Genomic DNA, 19823 nt, shown 5'->3' on the forward strand with positions numbered 1-19823 from the left:
TCCAACAACAGTAAAACAGTGCACTCGCCAGCATAATAATTCATCAATATATCACTGGACACTCTAAGAATTGCAGTTTCGGTGGAATGAGCTCTATGAAACCCAGATTGGAAATGATCAAGAATGTTCATCAAAAACCACTGTGAGTTGCTTGGCCACAACCTTCTCTAAAATCTTGGCAATAAATGGTAATTTTGAGATAGGTCTATAGTTGATAAGCAGAGGAGCATCAAGTTTCGTTGTTTGTTTGTTTTTACCACTGGGTGAATAACAGCGCTTTTACAAAAAACAGGGACCTGACCAGAAAGCAGAGAGGCATTGTAAGCACACTAGGACCAGTGGACTGAAAGACCTTTTTAAACCAAGGTCCAGATAAAACATCAAGAGGGCAGGAGGACGATTTAATTGAATCAACTAATTTGACCACCTCAGGTAAGGACACTAATAAAAAACCTTTCTAAAGTAACAGGCCTAAAAGAATTTGGAGCAGACAAGAGGTACACAGAAGGAGAGATATTGTTCCCCACCTTGCTAACTTTTCCAACAAAGAATGAAAGAAAGTTTTCACAGTCATCATTCAATGAAATTGGGACAGCAGGTGGAGCAGGAGCAACAATATCACTAATGGCATCAAAAAGTACCTTGGGGTTACCTCAGCTCTTTGAGACTAAGTCAGAGAAATAGGCAGCCCTTGCATATCGAACTGAAGTGTTAAGAGAAGCTAAAAGGTCTTTTAAATGAAGAAGATGAACCTGTAACTGAGTTTTTCTCCACAAATGCTCCACTTTACCACATGCACGCTTTAAGCAGCAAATGCTTTCGTTTATCCATGGGAATGATTTTAAGACAGGAGCTAATCTGGATTTAACAGGACAAATATTATCTAAAATGGAGAGACAATGACTATTAAAAAGATCAACATCATTAGAGACAGGCAAGACTAAATGAAAAACATCAGAAAAGGAGAGAGGGACCAGTGTGTGTCCTTTGGTATGTGCGGGGCCAGACACATGCTGTGTAAAATGAAAAGAGTCTATGATGCTAAAAAAAAAAACCTCTGGCAAAGAGGTCTGAGTCATCATCAATGTGTATGTTAGAATCCCCAATTACAACCAGTCTGGACAGCTTCAGGGTGGAAGATAAAAAGCCACTGAACTCCTTTAAGAACTGACCATTTGTTCCAGGTGGACGATATGCTACAGGCTACAGCACAGTAACACGGATCTTTATTTCCAATTTTAACCAGCTGTAGTTCAAACGATGAAAAATTCTTGACCATTAATGAGCGACAATAGATCCGACTTCGATACACCACAGCAAGACCCCCTTCTCGACTAGACGTCCGAGGGTGGCTAGTGAAGGAGTACCCACCCAAGCTAAGTTTGATGAGGGATGATGTCATGCCTGCACAGATCAGATCATTTCCTCTGAATGTTCTCAGACTCTACAGAAGAAATCAACTTTGAAGGGATCATCCTAGGAATGAATTCTTGAAGCACAGCAGCCATTCTCCTGGTCTCACTTCTCTCAGACTTGGAAGCTGGAATCTTCAGATAAAATCTAGGAAAACATCTCATTTCTATCTGGATTCCCAGCTCTCATCAGCAGCAATGATCCTTTAAGTGAAATACAGCTCAGTTTCTAAACAAGAGGTAATGTTTGTTTTCTGCAGAGGTTTGTGGTGTTGTGAAATCACAGAAAGCAGAGTGCGAGTATCGGAGAACTGAAGAAAGAAGCGGTCTCAACATGACTGAGAAAATCACCCTGAACCAGAGATTGGAAAACTGGAAACCAGGTTTTTAAACTTCATGAATTCCTTCTTGGATTTTTCTGATCAGACCTTTCACTTAAACTAGGTGAGGTTCAGACTGGAACATGTCAACATCTAGTGGATGTGCACAGTGACCTGGACATCAGCACACAGTCCACGGACTACCAGAAACATGCTTTCCTGCACAGATAAGATTAAAGGGAAGGGCAGGGTAGTGTGTAAGTTTAAGTTTAAGAAAAGTAAGCCGATCCTCGGGCATGACCTGCTTTATGCACTTTTGAAATGTATTTTAGAATAGAATAGAATAGAATTCAACTTTATTGTCATTGCACATGCACAGGTACAGGTATAAACTGGATGTCATTTTGTATTTAATAATCTTCAACCTAACAACACTGTTTCACCTTTCAGACCATTTCCTGTTTCTGAGCAGAACAATGAAGACCTCCAACAGGATGTTTTCTCTCCTTAAATCAGCCGTGAGTTCAGGTTCTGCCTCCATCTTGTATTTTAGGCGTCTTTACATTCTGCTTTGGGACAAACAGCTGGTGTATATGTGAGCTTCATCCTAACTGATCCTGAATGCAGACGCTCTGCAGGCAGAAATATGAGTAGATGTCAGAAAGATGACTCTGCAGCCCCCACACCCTCAGCCCTCCAGCTCTCCCAGCATGATCTGGGCTGATAAATGAGCAGGTGGAGAAGGTGGGGGTCTCTGACCCACAGACCTACATTACGAAGACAAAAGGGAGAGAAAAGTAGAGTTAGCCGATTCAAGTCAGATGAGGATTGGTAACGGCTCTTACACTTGAACAGACGCCAGTGCTGTGACCACTGTCCTGCCGTTGCCATGGTAACTAACCATTCATACTACTGTAAAACCCTCTTATTTCCAGTGTAACCATGATAACTGAATCTAATCTGAATCTGTTGAATCCCATTACCCCAAAATGTAATTCATGCAGAACAAACCCTAACCTTCAGCCATGATAGGTACTTGCTCACCTCTTTCTGCAGCGCCCCCTGTTGTGTGCATCTGGCGTGGCTCATGTGAGACAAGTAGTTCAATAGAGGTGAAGGTTTGCACTTCACAGAGTTGAATAGTTTGGATGGATCTTGTTCCCAAGGCTGGAAAGGTGAAGTAAAAGTGTGGCATTGGATTTCAGCACCAGCAGTAATTCAGATGAAGAAAGAGCTGCAAGAAAAGCTTTCAGTTCGCCAGCTGACCTGCACACCAGCCCTCACCTGTGACTCAGCTGCAGTTATAAGCTCTGGGTGATCACTGAAAGAATGAGGTCTGAGCTCAGAGTTAAGGAATAGCATAAAAGAGAATATCTTTAGTATGACTATAACATGCAACATGCAAAGTGAAATTAAGTACATTCTCACAAAAGTCATAAAAAAAACTATTAAAAAACATAAAAAAAAAAAAAAAGAAGCATTCCATTCTCTCAGTTTGCACTGAGCTGCTTCTTTTAGTGGTCTTTAAATGAATCACTGGGCTCTCCTCAGCTCTTTCAGGGATAGTGGCACGGGTGCCCCTCCGTTGGTCTTCCTTGGTCTCTTGTGCTTTGGGGGTCTCTGGATGTCTGGAGCCTGGATCTCCTCCATACCTGCTTCATGCCCTGGAGGACGGGGCTGTGGCTCCCCACACCCTCTAGCAGATCATTACATGAAGGAACCTTTTAAATACAAGCGCGCTCATGCTCACAGGTGTACACACGGGTGCTCACACACACAAACTACACCCTTTTTGGCTCCTACCTCAAAGCACACTGTGCGCTGTCGATCTTACGTGCTGTACAATAATATTCAATATTTAGTATTTACTGTTATATTCCCATAGATCATCGCGATGATGTTTATTATATTGCTCTCTTTTTATTTTTGCTTGTTTTCTCTTTTTTCTTTCTCAACAGATGATCCAGGTGATTGATATGTGTATTTTTTGTCTGTTTGTTTTGTTGGTTTTTGTTTTTTGCCCTTTATGACCGTTCCTCTTCCCTGCTGTTTTTCTTTCCCTCTTTCTTTCTCCCTTTACTTTCCTCAGGCAAGTCTGTCCCGTGTTTAGCAAAGTGAAAATAAAATAAAATAAACAATAAAAGGTGAATCAAATAGACCAATACAGCAAGGCTGGGATGGTCCATTTGGTAAAGTAAATCCATTGGGCATCTTTCTTTGCCTTTAGACAATAATTCTGATGGCAAAAGAACCAAACGGGACAGGAAAAAATAAATAAATAAATGAATCACTGCCTCCATCACCTATCCCAGCATCCACCTCTGTTACACCAACCATGTCCTTCACTACATCCATGAACCTCCTCTGTGCTCTAACTCTTTCTTCCTCTAAAACCATTTTAATGCCATTAAATTGATACCATAACCTCTTTATATGTATTCTTTACCAAAGCTAACCAATTCAACCCCCAACATGACTCCCTACACGTTTCTTAACCCATTATTCCCAGCCTTTATCTGAGTTTAAACCCTTGATGTGATGATATGATACAGCGCAGCCCTTCCTGCAATCTGTAAACACATTTTAACCCCATTATATTTCTTCCGTATAGCTATTTGCCATTCTGAACCAAAACTGACCCCAGAACTCTCTTTTGCTTAGAAGGGCTGGAAACTGTGGAACAGGAACGAGTCACCGATGGAATCTGTTGGTGGTTCCTCATTCTACACTGGAACTACCATTACATTTGAGATCTGTGAAATTTTTTTAAGAGCAGCTCAAGACTTATTTGTATGTGCTTGCCTGCTTTTTTTGCTTACTAAATACAAAAGTTAAACTAAAAAGCTCTTAAAGGTTGGATATCTTATAACCTTTGTCCCAATCTAAACCAATTCCAAACCCATTGTAATCTGAATGCATTGTAATATTAGAAGCAGCCATGCTTTTCTGCAGCACAAAACTATGCTGTCTACTTTCTGTCTCAGTGTTTCAGTGCAGACACAAAACTATTCAACTCAGTATTGGCTCTGACGTTCCGAGTGACCAGTGGAGTTTGTGCGTTCTGGTCTCAGTCAAATATTTTACCTTCCCTCGAGGGTTTAAACCCCTAAATATAAAACCAGCCATGGAAACTGTCTCTCTACCTGCCTCTGTCCCCGTCTGTCTGTATAATTGAATATAGACTTCAGCAGGCACACACTGATCTGCTCAGAGGGTCTCTGAGTTCAGGACAAATGGAAAACCGCGTGTGTGTGTGTGTGTGCGTGCGCACGTGTATACAGGGTGTCAAATTTGTCGGGCCAGAGGTCAGTTTATTTCCAGCATTGCTCTTCATCAGGCAGCTTTCTCTCACACACACGCAGATCAGTTTGTCATTCATGGCTCTACTAAAAATTATACTGAATGAGTTTCGATTAACAGTAATAACAACCAGCCTCTCCTGGTTTAAAAGAATTAAAGCAGTCGACGTTTGTGTCTTCTGTCACTTTGTGCAGTCTTATGAATAAGTGCATGTGCTAATCATCACAAGGAGTTTATTTTAATAATAATAATAATGGATTGCATTTATAAAGCGCTTTTCGGGGCCCTCAAAGCGCTTTACAATACCACTATTCATTCACTCTCACATTCATACACTGGTGAAGGCAAGCTACAGTTGTAGCCACAGCTGCTCTGGGGCAGACTGACAGAAGCAAGGCTGCCATATCGCGCCATCGGCCCCTCTGGCCACCACCAGTAGGCGGTAGGTGAAGTGTCTTGCCCAAGGACACAACAACCGAGACTGTCTGAGCCGGGGCTCGAACCGGCAACCTTCTGATTACAAGACGAACACCCAACTCTTGAGCCACGATTTTAACCCAAACCGCAATGTTTTGGTATCACTTAGACATAACCAAACTGAAACTCTAGCAGTTAAAAAATGACCCCAGTCTCCAGGGTGGGTCTGACTTTGGTCACACCTTTGCACTCAGGTGTGTTTTTTATTGACAGTCAATCTTTTGTTGTTTGAATAACGTGGTGAATAATAACACACAGAGATTAGATGAAAGCTGCCCAGCATGTGCAGAATGAATGTCATGTTTTGCAGGAATCACAGCTGGTGGAACCTTAAACTCCTCGTCAGAGGAAGCTTTAAAGCGGGATGTTTAATGTGGAAATTGAAGAGCAGCTCTACAGTCTAACCATCATTTGTCTCCTAGTGATTCTGTTTAAATGCAGTTTACATTTGGACAAATCTGCAGCACTGATGATGCTGATGGAAACTGTTTTGGAGTTTTGGAGCTTGGAGGAAAGACGTTTAAAGTATTATCAAGTGTCAGACGAGATAAGGACCCAAATGCTAGACTGGAGAAGCAGAGAGTGAAGCGCAGCTTTATTGCTATAAAGTTCAAAAATTCAGAAAACTAAAAACCAGGAACCAGGAAACACGGAGCAATGTGGGACGACATTGCTCTGCAGCAAAGGGGAGACTCAGACAATAAATAGCCAACAGAAGGTAGATAGTGTAGGGGAAAACATGCGTGAATCACAAGTTAGGAATAATGAGTCAAGAGAAGTTAAACAATTAAAAGCACAGGTGACCAAAACTAGGAAGTGACTCACAAAAGAACACGGACTGGCCGGGATAAACTGAAACTCCAGGAATTCAAATAAACAATCATTAAAACTACGAACAGACTACAGCTTAAAGGCAGGCAGCCTCTGAGTTTGTCAGCTTGGAAACACACAATGATTTTTTTGCACACGTGATTTGTGCAAGTTTTTATTTTTATTTTAAAGAGCTGTAAAATGCATTATCTCATTGTTTGTAAATAAAATCCTCTAAAAGAGCATGAAGTCCCCGAGGTAGATGTTTTAGCTGTGAATTGTGCTGAGGACATTTTCTGGAGATTAAAGTCATCTTTTGGAGTTATGGCTTCATGTTGTGACGTGAGGAGAACTCTGCTGCCATCGAGTGGTTTAAATGCATTCCTGCAGCCAGTTTCTTTCTGCTTCTTTTCAGCGAAGTTGCTGTTGAACTATAAAACGCCTTCTGTCCGGTTTGCTTTGTGTAATTTGAATCTAGATATTTCATGGAAACGAGCTCCCTCTGAAGGGTGGCAGGGCGCAGCTTCAGAGAAAGTAGAGCCACTGCTGCTCCACAGTGGAGGTGTTCCTACCAAGAGGGGGGACGCTGTTTCCCCGAAGGAGCTGGAGAAGATGGATTGATAATTTCATCCATCCATCCATCTTCTTCCGCTTTATCCGGGGCCGGGTCGCGGGGAAAGCAGCCTAAACAGAGAAGCCCAGACCTCCCTCTCCCCAGCCACCTCCTCTAGCTTATCCGGGGGAACACCAAGGCGTTCCCAGGCCAGCCGAGAGATATAATCTCTCCAGCGTGTCCTGGGTTTGCCCCGGGGCCTCCTCCCGGTGGGACATGCCCGGAACACCTCACCCAGGAGGCGCCCAGGAGGCATCCTTGTCAGATGCCCGAACCACCTCAGCTGGCTCCTTTCGATGTGGAGCAGCAGCGGCTCTATACTCTGAGCCCCTCCTGGATGGCCGAACTTCTCACCCTATCTCTAAGGGAGAGGCCAGCCACCCTTCGGAGGAAGTTCATTTCCTCCGCTTGTCTTTCTGTCACTACCCACAGCTCGTGGCCATAGGTGAGGGTAGGGACGTAGATTGACCGGTAAATAGAGAGCTTCGCTTTTACACTCAGCTCCCTCTTCACCACGACGGACCGGTGCAGCATCCGCATCACTGCGGCTGCAGCACCAGTCCGTCTGTCTTTTCCCATCACTTGCGAACAAGACCCCAAGATACTTGAACTCCTCCACTTGGGGCAGGAACTCATCCCGGCCATAGCTGGACTGGCCATCGGGCATACCGGGCATTTGCCCGGTGGGCCGCTGGCGATTTTTTGTTTTTATGGGCTGATCGTTTTTTTTTGTTTTTTTTTGGAAGGGTATAAATAATGAAAGGTGTTGGATTGGCCAATTGGTCATGATCGACTCTGGGCTGGACCAATTACAGCCGAGGAGGTCGGATGCACCCTCCCCCTTGTTTAGCAACTAAAGAAAATGGAGAACAAAAAAAGGAAAGGAGGTGCAGAAAAAATTAGGGCCAAAAAGAAACAAGCCCTTCAGGCAGATGCTGCCAAATGTGTAAAAATAACTGAAGTGTTTGGCGGTAGCTATGGCATAGCTTCCACAGATTTAGCAACATCAGCAAGTGGTGGAGGCCAGCAGGTGGATAAGGGAAAGGGGAGGCAAGAGGAGGAGAGACCCGAGGCGGCCACCGGTCATAGTGGCAGAGGAACTGAACTTCAGGTAAGAAGTTATGACCTGCTGTCTATCTGTGTCAGATATAAACCAAGTTTAGTTGTAGTTTGTTTTCGTTGTGCTGACTTTTTACAGTCGCTTAGAATAACTGGTACTGCGTAGTAGCTAGCATGACAGAGTTTATATACTGCTGGGCGGGTGCTATGAAGTTACTGATAGTAAATTTTATTTTATGCTTAAGGTTAGTTTCTCAAACTCCTCAAAAATCTTAACAAATTGTGCCAATCCTTACATGTTGCACCAGGCTGATTTATCATCAAAAGTGGAGAAGTCTGTGACAGAGGAGACAGAAGAGCAGCAAAGAGAGATGGAGCAAGAGAGATGACTTTATGTCATCCGTGAGGGATGCATTTGACATATGTTTCACATATTATAGCCCAACAAGTTACTTATAGCAATTTAAATACGAGCAATCAGTTTTTGGCAGACAATCACTTTTTGGCACAACACCGGCTATTGCAGTTAATAATACAACAGCTTCTTGCCATTTTTTGTGTTTCTTTTTATCGCTGTGTAACTAAATTCAATTGAAAGCCTGCATGCGCTAGTACCTCTTGCCACAAGTTCCCAGAATCCTTTGCGGTTTTACCCCTGAATGACGTCACATTTTTGGTGGGCCGGTCTCTAGTCAAAATGCCCGGGCCGATTTTTTGTCCCAGTCCAGCCCTGTCCCCGACACTCCACCCTTTTCCAGCTGAGAACCATGGCCTCAGATTCGGAGGTGCTGACCCTCATTCCCGCTGCTTCACACTCGGCTGCAAACCGTTCCAGTGCGAGCTGGAGGCCATCACCCGATGAAGCCAACAGAACCATATCATCCGCGAAAAGCAGAGATTAGCTTCTGAGGCCACCTAAGTGAAAGCCCTCCGCCACTTGGCGCTTAGAAATCCTGTCCATAAAAATTCATTGATAAATGAATTCATCACAAATTTGTGAGTGACCTACACCACTGGTCCAAAATATGTTTCATATCTGTATGAGGGACTCAATGAATATTTTCGGACCTGTATTTTGCACAGATAAACCACTGAGGTGTTCACAAACACATTCAGGCCTCGAAACCCAAACCTTGATGCATCTTTGAGAAACTGCTACATACCTACATACTTCCCATCAAAACTTATTCAAGTACAGCAACATCTGGCAAACAAGTACTGTTCTTTTAGTTCACTTCTACAACATCTCACAAAACTAATAAAGTTATCACGTGACTGCAATCAGTTACAAATGATTTGAAACCAGAGATGGAGGCAGATTAATCAACTAATTTTTACTTCTGGTGTATTGTTTAAGCACACTGACTGTGTCTTGCCCTTAAAGTGAAGCATGTTGTTGTTGTTGCTGTCATTATTATTATTATTATTATTATTATTATTATTATTATTGTTGTTGTTGTTGTTGTTGTTGTTGTTGTTGTTGTTGTTATTATTATTATTATTGTTATTATTATTATTACTAACAAATAGTTTCATTCTTATTTGCTGTAGATCTCCCTGGTGTGTTCTGGGTGTTGTTCCACATTATGTCCACTAGATGTCACCGGAAGCTTTGGATAAATGGTTCAAATAGGCCCAGGGACCACGTTTAAGCCACATGTCATTATTATCGTCAGTCTGGTCTCAGGTCAAAGTTTCTCGTTGCAGTTTCACAGCAATGAGCCACAATCAGTCTGACCTGTTACTCATACGTTGTATAAGTGTTTCCAGAACAGCTCTGACACACTAATGTTCCGACTCTTGGTTGACAGGTTGACAGATAGGTTGACAGATAAATTGGGTTTTCTGTGGTTCTTGTTTGTTTTTTCTGAGAATTTTCAAATTAAGGATTATTTATGTTATGACGTGATAGGAATTTGGTTAGATCTCATCAGCAGGACTCCGTTCACTGTGTGTGTTATTCATGTCATACCTACACTGAGTTATGTCTGTTAATGTGACAGCTTTGGGCCATTAAGGGTTTGACAGTGCAGGCAAATCTCTGACGCAGGAAGAACACCTCCATCATTTTCCTTTCATCTGCTAAATTTCCTTTCGTGTTAAAAGCTGCATAAAAATGACCACCTTTACATCTTTAAACTGACCAGGCTGAGGATTTATGCTCAGTAAACCATCAGGTCCAATTTCAAAACACCGGTTTACGACCTGCTGCACACGACCCCAGAACAGGAACGTCCCGGGAGGCCTTCACCGTCACTCAGACTCTCAGACCCTCAGGCCCGTGGTGTTGCGAAAACCAGACGCTGACTTGCCATAATTCATCCAAGACGATATCTCTTGATAAAAGTGGTTTTAACCACATCACGTCTTATGTGGTTAAAAGACAAGTGCAAACATCTAACCCAAGCTAAGCTCACCAGGCTTCAAGCTGAAGTAGCTTGGTGTCTATAAACCTGAGCCTTGATTCCTTTTAATTTCTCAAGATCAAAAACTGCAATGTAGCCTCAGATGAATGAGCCTATAAGGCCCTGTAGAGCAGGGGTGTCGAACTGCAGGCCTTGAGGGCCGGTGTCCTGAAGGTTTTAGATATCACCCTGGGTCAACACACCTGAATCTAATGATTAGTTCATTACCAGGCCTCTGGAGAACTTCAAGACATGTTGAAGAGGTAATTTAGCAATTCAAATAAGCTGTGCTGGATCAAGGACACATTGAAAACCTGCCCTCGAGGCCTGCAGTTCGACACCCCTGCTGTAGAGAGTCAGGTCCTGTTTAACTATTTGAACTGAGTGCATTTAAGCAGAAAAAGCACAAAAATCCTGGTGTTTCAGTGTTTTTCAGTCATAAGTTTGTCCACATTCCCAATGGTGCTGGAGCATTTCGGATTTCTGCAGGGAAGAAGTCTGAGTTTGGCGAGAGTGATCAGATTCTAACAGACTGAATGTGGGTAGAAGTATGTTTGTTCAATTCAGTTCCATTTTATTTACACAGCGTCAAACCAAAACAACAGCTGCCTCAAGGGGCTTTATATTATAGGTAGACCCTACAATAATACATACAGAGAATAACCCAATAATCATATAACCCCTTCTGAGCAAGCACTTTGGCGACAGTGGGAAGGAAAAACTCCCCTTTAACAGGAAGAAACCTTTGGCAGAACCAGGCTCAGAGAGGTGAGGTCATCTGCTGTGACCGGTTGGGGAGAGAAAAGGAAGACAGGACAAAAGACATCTCCCCACGGAGAGATGTGCAACCAAGAGGAAAACATATAAAAACAAAAACCAACACACACACAGACTCTGCAGGTTCATGTGGAGGACAGAGAAGTTTGTTTTTAAGGTCTTTGCACACATGTGAATCCCACTTTCCATTGCAATATCTTTCAAAACCGTTATTTTAGCTGCTTTTCTGTCTGGTAATCACTTTGTGTTCCAGTGGGGAGGAATCTAAAGAAGAGCCAGTTAAAATGTGGGACAGGAAGCAGCGAATAAGGACACCGTTCTGGTCACTTCTAAGCAGCAGACTGAACCACGCCAGGAAGCCGTTTCTCTAAAAATATGTTCACTGATGCTAAAAACATCATCACAAACACAAGTGCAATCAACTGCTAGGGGTTACATATTTATAGAGAGGAGATGGATTTTTTTTTTTTTTTTTTTTTTTTTGTTACTTTCTCTGGCAGCAGCATCTAGTGGTCATTATAGGAACTGTGTCTATGAAGGTTCTCAGTCATCCAGGTCATCGTAGTCTAAGGAGCTTGGAAAGAAACTGGACTTCTTTAAGTTGCTTGAAACAAGCAACTTAAAGAAGTCCAGACACTTTTCTTTCCAAGCTCCTTAGACCATTATAGGAACTGCATGTTAAAGTCATTTTGTGTCTGTGAGGGTTCCTCTGATCTGCACTGAGTTCTCAGAGAACATCAGGAGTAGACTGGCGGCTTTGTTTTTAGGGGTTTTCCAGTCTTACTGACCACTCAAGCCACATTACATTTTCCACACATACTCATCCAGAACTGTTTTTTGCACTTCAGTTGTATTCACACCTTCGATCAATTTAGAATCACCAGTTAACATGTTTGTATTTGGACTGTGGGAGGAAGCCAGAGCACCCACACAGAAAGAGCCCAGCCGACCAGGAGGTCCAAACCAGGAAGCCTCCCATCAGATTAAAGCTGTGCTTGAAACATCTGACCCAAGGATGCTGCAGCATGCAGACTGGAGGAGCTGTGGATCAAAGGTTTAGAGCTAAGATTGCACTCCCTAACAACAGAGCACACACTTTTTGGATGGCCTGTTAGTACAGCCAACAACACAGTAGATAATCAGGGGCTCCAGTTAGCTGAGGTGGACAGCCTGTCAATCAGGAGAAACACACCTTTTATTAAAAGAAACATGAAAACACAGAAACTATCCTCAGAGATAAAATGGTTTCTGTATCCGCTGTAAACATGTTGGACATTTATCTGTGAGCACTGACTCACACCTGTAGCTGCAGGGTACACCGAGAGGATCTGCAGTTTTAGGTTTTTTTGCATGTTGGCTTAAATGTTTCAGCCCCTGATGTTGCTGCAAACACAGTTTGATTTTGCACGTAGGCCTTGTTCCTGTGTACGTTTTTCAAAATAAAAGCAGTCCCTTAACTCTGGGACGCCATTGACAAGAACTGATGGAACTTAGCAGTAAGACAGTGAAAATTAATAAATACATAGTGAAGTAACACAGGAACTCACATGCTGCATGTCCACGCAATGTAAAATATTGCTGTTGCATTATAATATGATAATAATAATTACAGACTTTTGCTAAACAGTGGTAGGTCTGCCTGAGGTCAACAACAGGCCAACATCAACCTGCTTTGGGTGCAAATACAACAAATTACTCTTATTTCTAGTTTACTTTTGTAAACTGTTAATGTGAAACTAAACGTAAGTTCAGTGTATGTGTGTGTGTGTGTGTGGTTGCTGTTAACCCACTGCGAGCTTCCTTTGCAGCAAGAAACAACACACAACTTCATGGAAATGCCACAATGAGTTTCAGTGTTATATGCTAATGAGCTCTGTGTGTATGTGTGTGTGTGTGTATAATGGGACTTAGATGATGCGTTTTTTTAATCTCTTTTCAACAGTCAGCATTTTCAGTGAAACCGTGAAACATCCTGAGAGAAATTAAAAACAAAGTGGGAAGAAGCCTGAATCATCTTTTTATTTCACGTTCTCACGGAATAAAATGCACGAGCTTTGGCCTCAAAGGGCAGATAGGCTTCCTCTTTTTTACCCCATTAAAATAATCGCCTCCACTCTAACGTGATGCATGCAAATGACGTTTTCATTCTGTATGAAATGCACTAAAAACAAGTTTGACTTAAAAGCTCAGTTGGGCCATCTGTGTCTGTCTTCATGTTAATGGTAATAATTTTAACAGCAACAAAACAAAAATAGAATTTCTATTTCCACATTATTGTGTGGATAAAGATTAAACACATGACAGCCATGGGAGAATAAAATGTGCATCAAGTAGTTTGTTGATGTTGGGACTGCTTGCAGGGCGAGATGAAACGCTCCATCAAACATGCCTCTGGGTTTTAAATTAAGGCCCCCCCATCTGTAAAATCACTGGGTAATCTTACTTTTAGAAGGAACCTGCTGCATCCACCAGGTAACTGCCTGCCTGTCTAGCTTGAAGGTTATGGTTGTGGTTTAGTTATTGTCTACCTCCTTTTTGCTGTTTGGAACACAAAAATGGAAAAACTTAGAATAGAAAACATTTGGCAACATTTAAGAGACTTCATTGGAAATCTTGTGGAGGGAGTAATCTACCTAGACATGTCCAGATCTCCATCTTCTAGACACCTCCTCCAGCCCTGCTGAGGAGTTCCCAACCCAGGTGAGACATAATCTCTCCATTGTGTCTACCCTGGTGCCTCCTCCTAGTAGGACATGCCTGAAACACCTGACCTAAGGCAGTCCTGGACAGACAGTTTGAGAATTTTTAGAAAAAAAACTTTGCTTCTGATTTTGACTTCTTCTCCTTGACCGGCACTGCTAACCAGTTCTTGCAAAGAGTCAGTTGCGAGTAGGAATTGTTAGTCTGTTCGCCTGTAGATCAGCTCCACTTGCATTTGTGCAACAATCAGCTAATCCCAGTACATGTACAGTGGGGCAAAAAAGTATTTAGTCAGCCACCGATTGTGCAAGTTCCCCCACTTAAAATGATGACAGAGGTCAGTAATTTGCACCAGAGGTACACTTCAACTGTGAGAGACAGAATGTGAAAAAAAAAAATCTATGAATCCACATGGTAGGATTTGTAAAGAATTTATTCGTAAATCAGGGTGGAAAATAAGTATTTGGTCAATAACAAAAATACAACTCAATACTTTGTAACATAACCTTTGTTGGCAATAACAGAGGTCAAACGTTTACTATAGGTCTTTACCAGGTTTGCACACACAGTAGCTGGTATTTTGGCCCATTCCTCCATGCAGATCTTCTCGAGAGCAGTGATGTTTTGGGGCTGTCGCCGAGCAACACGGACTTTCAACTCCCGCCACAGATTTTCTATGGGGTTGAGGTCTGGAGACTGGCTAGGCCACTCCAGGACTTTCAAATGCTTCTTACGGAGCCACTCCTTTGTTGCCCGGGCGGTGTGTTTTGGATCATTGTCATGTTGGAAGACCCAGCCTCGTTTCATCTTCAAAGTTCTCACTGATGGAAGGAGGTTTTAGCTCAAAATCTCACGATACATGGCCCCATTCATTCTGTCCTCAACACGGATCAGTCGTCCTGTCCCCTTGGCAGAAAAACAGCCGCATAGCATGATGTTTCCACCCCCATGCTTCACAGTAGGTATGGTGTTCTTGGGATGCAACTCAGTATTCTTCTTCCTCCAAACACGACGAGTTGAGTTTATACCAAAAAGTTCTACTTTGGTTTCATCTGACCACATGACATTCTCCCAATCCTCTGCTGTATCATCCATGTGCTCTCTGGCAAACTTCAGACGGGCCTGGACATGCACTGGCTTCAGCAGCGGAACACGTCTGGCACTGCGGGATTTGATTCCCTGCCGTTGTAGTGTGTTACTGATGGTGACCTTTGTTACTTTGGTCCCAGCTCTCTGCAGGTCATTCACCAGGTCCCCCCGTGTGGTTCTGGGATCTTTGCTCACCGTTCTCATGATCATTTTGACCCCACAGGATGAGATCTTGCGTGGAGCTCCAGATCGTGGGAGATTATCAGTGGTCTTGTATGTCTTCATTTTCTGATGATTGCTCCCACAGTTGATTTTTTCACACCAAGCTGCTTGCCTATTGTAGATTCACTCTTCCCAGTCTGGTGCAGGTCTACAATACTTTTCCTGGTGTCCTTCGAAAGCTCTTTGGTCTTGGTCTTGGCCATGGCGGTGTTTGGAGTCTGACTGTTTGAGGCTGTGGACAGGTGTCTTTTATACAGATGATGAGTTCAAACAGGTGCCATTCATACAGGTAACGAGTGGGGGACAGAAAAGCTTCTTACAGAAGACGTTACAGGTCTGTGAGAGCCAGAGATTTTCCTTGTTTGAGGTGACCAAATACTTATTTTCCACCCTAATTTACGAATAAATTCTTTACAAATCCTACCATGTGAATTCATGGATTTTTTTTTCACATTCTGTCTCTCACAGTTGAAGTGTACCTCTGGTGCAAATTACTGACCTCTGTCATCATTTTAAGTGGGGGAACTTGCACAATCGGTGGCTGACTAAATACTTTTTTGCCCCACTGTATCTAAGAAGGAAAATAGTGGCACAATCTGCAGTGTGGACATTTATTTATTATTTATTATGGAGTTTTATTTTTATTGCACAAAAGGACGAGAGCATGATGTTAAAGTGGAGACGGCTCAAGGACAGGAACAGCTGCATTGTGCTGCTAACACAACTTCGGCTCATTGCAAACAACAGCACAGACGGCATGCTAATGCTGAGCTAACTCCTTCCCTAAGCTAGCTGAGGTACAGTATTTTAAGTATCTGTTTCAACAGTTTGCATATTTCTCCACAGAATTCAGTCTTTGGCATTTCCAGAATATGTGTGCATGTCCAACATTATGTTTCCCACATTCTATCCACCATTTCTCTGTTCTCTTTGTTTACTTTTGAATCTTGGAATGATAAAATCTTGCATGTTTTTCTAGGCAAATTCCCTCCAGGACCTTAAACTGGTGGTTGTATGGTGTACACGTTTCACCAGTCTTTATCTCCAATATTACCTTCCAAGTCCTTTTCCTATTCCTTTTTTAAATAGTTAGTTGTGTGTTTCTCATTTAGTTCAAGTGCTCGCTGTAATGAGATTATTTTAATGTTTTTGTTTTGGTAGGCTTCACTTACTCTCCAGTCCTTCTGTTTTCAGCACACACCAAGCTGTTATGCCCTGTATTGCGCATTGTTTTGAATCTTTGGTCATAATGTATCACATGTTCAAGGTGTGTGCTGTTATTGATTTGTCTATTTAAATTCTGGGTCCACTCAAGCTTAAATCTCCACCCTAATAAAAATACAGGAGAAAGTGATGCATTTCCCTTAAACTTTTATTCAACAAACATAAACAACACAGGCTGTTGACTATAAAGGCCTTAGTTTAGTTGAGTTGGTTTCTGAGCTGCTGTATTTGCACGACTCTCCTCCCAGGTGCTATGGAGTTTCTCTGAATGTGTAGTGAAACAGCTGAGAGTCACTTATCTCCAAATCACAAAGCAATGCAAATGCTCACATGGCTTACAGGCCGTTCTCTCTGTAATTACACAGAATAACAGATAAAGAAATCTTAGTAAGTGTTTAATACATGAAAATTAGCAACACAGCTTTGAACCACCGATATCCTCCCACCCAGATAACCAGATTAGTGTCAGATCTCTCTAACGCACTATTTACTCTCACTGATGTTACAATAACTTCCTTCCTTAATTTTTAATTCTTTAGCTGCCTTCAAAGATTATCATGTCAGTTGTCAGATCTGCAGTGTCACATTTAAACATCAGGGCTCAAGGGTCATTGTCTGACTGGACCGTGCCGGACCAGGCCGTAACTCCATCAGATTCATTCTTTGTGCTCCGCGCGGACAGAACAGCAGAGTCGAACAAAACCAAAGGTGGAGGAGTGTGTTTCATGGTAAACAGAAAGTGGTGTGATGCCAGGAGCATTTCTACTCTTTCCAACGGCTGCTCGCCACATCTGGAATTCCTGAGCATTAAGTGCCGCCCTTTGTATCTTCCCCGTGAGTTCACCTTGGTCATCGCCACAGTGGTCTACATCCCACCCCAAGCGGACACAGGTATGGCTCTGTCCGAATTACATGATGTGCTGAGTTCGCTTCAAAACAAGGACCCGGGCGCAGCCCTCATTGTATCAGGAGACTTTAATAAAGCGAACCTCGGACAAGTCATGCCAAACTTTTACCAGCATGTCTTGTGTCCAACGAGGGGGGATCGAATTTTGGATCACTGCTACATGCCATACAAGCAGGGCTACAAAGCTGTCTCACACCTGGCTTTTGGGAAGTCCTCATTCCCCAGTATAAACAAAACATACGGAGGGAAGAAGTAACCACGAGGGAGGTGAAACGGTGATCTGCCCAATCAGAAGCTACGATACAGGACGCACATAACGACGTCGAATGGGACATGTTCAGATCATGCGCAGTCGACATCAACGAGTTTACGGAAGTAGCAGTATGCTTCGTCAATATGCTAGCGGAGGAGATTATCCCCACTGCGAGAGTCACCACATTCCCAAACCAGAAACCGTGGATGGACAGATCGATCCGCACTGCAGTAAACGCCAGGACCGCCTCCTACAACGCGGGTCTCGCCACTGGCGATATGAGCGCCTACAAAGCGGCCTCATACGGCATGCGGCGCCCGGTGAGAGATGCCAAACGCCAGTACCGGGAGGGTGTGGAGTCCCGCTTCCACCAGGGAGACACATTGAGCATGTGGCACGGACTACGCACCATTACGGACTACAAAGCCAGGGACACTGCGCCTATCAACGCCGACTCTGCATTCACCAACCGCTGAATCAGTTCTACGCCCGTTTCGAGGTTAGCCAGGCAGCTAATGCTATCTACTCCCTGACTACCGAGGACGGTGACGTCATCAGCGAGAGACCGGTGACCGGCATCGCGGAGCATGACGTCCGAGCGGCATTGAGGAGAGTGAACACAAGGAAAGCGGCGGGGCCAGACGGCATCACCGGCCATCTGCTGCGCTGCTGTGCTGACCAGCTAGCAGGTGTGTTCAGTTGCATCTTCAACGAGTCCCTGGCGAAGTCTGTGGTCCCCACATGCTTCAAAAGATCCACCATCATCCCTGTGCCCAAGAACAGCAAACCCTCATCCCTGAACGATTACCAGCCAGTTGCACTGACCTCGGTAATAATGAAGGTGTTTGAGAGGCTGCTGAAGAACATCATCTCCTCCTCCATCCCAGACACCACAGATCCGCTGCAGTTCGCTTACCAACCCAACAGATCCACAGAGGATGCCATCGCCCACGTCCTGCACACCACCCTCAGCCACGTGGACAAGAAACAGGGTAACTATGTGAGAATGCTGTTTGTTGATTACAGTTCAGCGTTTAACACAATAGTGCCCTGCAGACTGTTCACAAAGCTCAGGGATCTGGGACTCAACAGCCGTCTGTGTGCATGGGTGTTGGACTTCCTCACTGGCAGAACTCAGGTGGTGAGGGTGGGTAGATGCATCTCTGACAGCATCACCATCAACACAGGAGCACCACAGGGATGTGTCCTCTCACCACCGCTCTACTCCCTCTACACTTCAGACTGTGTGGCCACCCATGGCTCCAACACCATTGTGAAGTTTGCTGACGACACAGTGGTGTTGGGAGCCATCTCCAACAACGATGAGGTGGTCTACATGGACGAAGTGAAGAATCTGGCATCATGGTGCCAGGACAACCACCTCCAGCTGAACGTCGGCAAGACCAAGGAGCTGGTGGTGGACTTCAGAAGGAGTCAGCACAGAGACTACAAGCCCATTATCATCAATGGAGCTCCAGTGGAGAGGGTGCAGTCAAGTCAAGTCAAGTATATTGGTGTCCACATCTCCTCAGACCTGACATGGTCTGCCCACATTCAGGTCCAGACCAAAAATGCTAGGCAGCGCCTGTACCACCTACAACAACTGAGGAAGTTCAGGGTCTCTCCAAAGATCCTCAGGATTTTCTATACAGGCGCTGTGGAGAGCATCCTCACACAGAACATCACATCCTGGTTTGGGAACAGCTGTGTGAAGGACCAAAAAGCTCTCCAGAGAGTGATCCGTACAGCAGAACGCTGCTGCAGGATTGCTCTCCCCCCGCTTCAGGACACCTACACCAGGAGATGCCGGACTAGAGCAGCGCAGATACTGAAGGACCCGTCCCATCCTGGCAACAAACTGTTCCAACTTCTGCAATCTGGTAGAAGGTTCCGCATCTTCCGAGCAAGGACAGAGAGACTCAAGAGGAGCTTCTATCCCCAAGCCATCCGGGCCCTAAACACACACACCCGCCCTCTCACATTATCTATAATTGACTGAGACAGGACTCTCTTCCAGACACTCTAAACCCAGGCACAATGTACATTTCAAATTCCTTTAATTTTAAATATGTTTATATTGTCTATTCTGTAAAATAGTAAGATTGTCTATTCTTATTAATGTACAGAATGACCTGCTTGCTGCTACTACTGAACATTCACCTAATGTATATGCTATATATATAATGTTCTTCCTCTAGCCCCCCCCCCCCCCTCCCCATTTTTGCACATGTCGAGGAGTGTGTCAGGTTACATTT

General features: G+C 43.8%; 1 long non-coding RNA gene across 1 annotated transcript; it reads right to left on the reverse strand.

Moving 5' to 3' along the window:
- Window positions 1-2402: 2402 nt before the first annotated feature.
- LOC308399675 lies at window positions 2403-3124 on the reverse strand. Its single transcript, XR_013972237.1, has 3 exons — window positions 3017-3124; window positions 2777-2899; window positions 2403-2499 (listed from the first exon to the last, which is right to left on the reverse strand). It is a non-coding gene; the product is annotated as an uncharacterized lncRNA (long non-coding RNA).
- Window positions 3125-19823: the final 16699 nt, after the last annotated feature.

This window comes from Rhamphochromis sp. 'chilingali' (assembly GCF_963969265.1).
Source record: "Rhamphochromis sp. 'chilingali' genome assembly, chromosome: 7".
Taxonomy (NCBI): Eukaryota; Metazoa; Chordata; class Actinopteri; order Cichliformes; family Cichlidae; genus Rhamphochromis; species Rhamphochromis sp. 'chilingali'.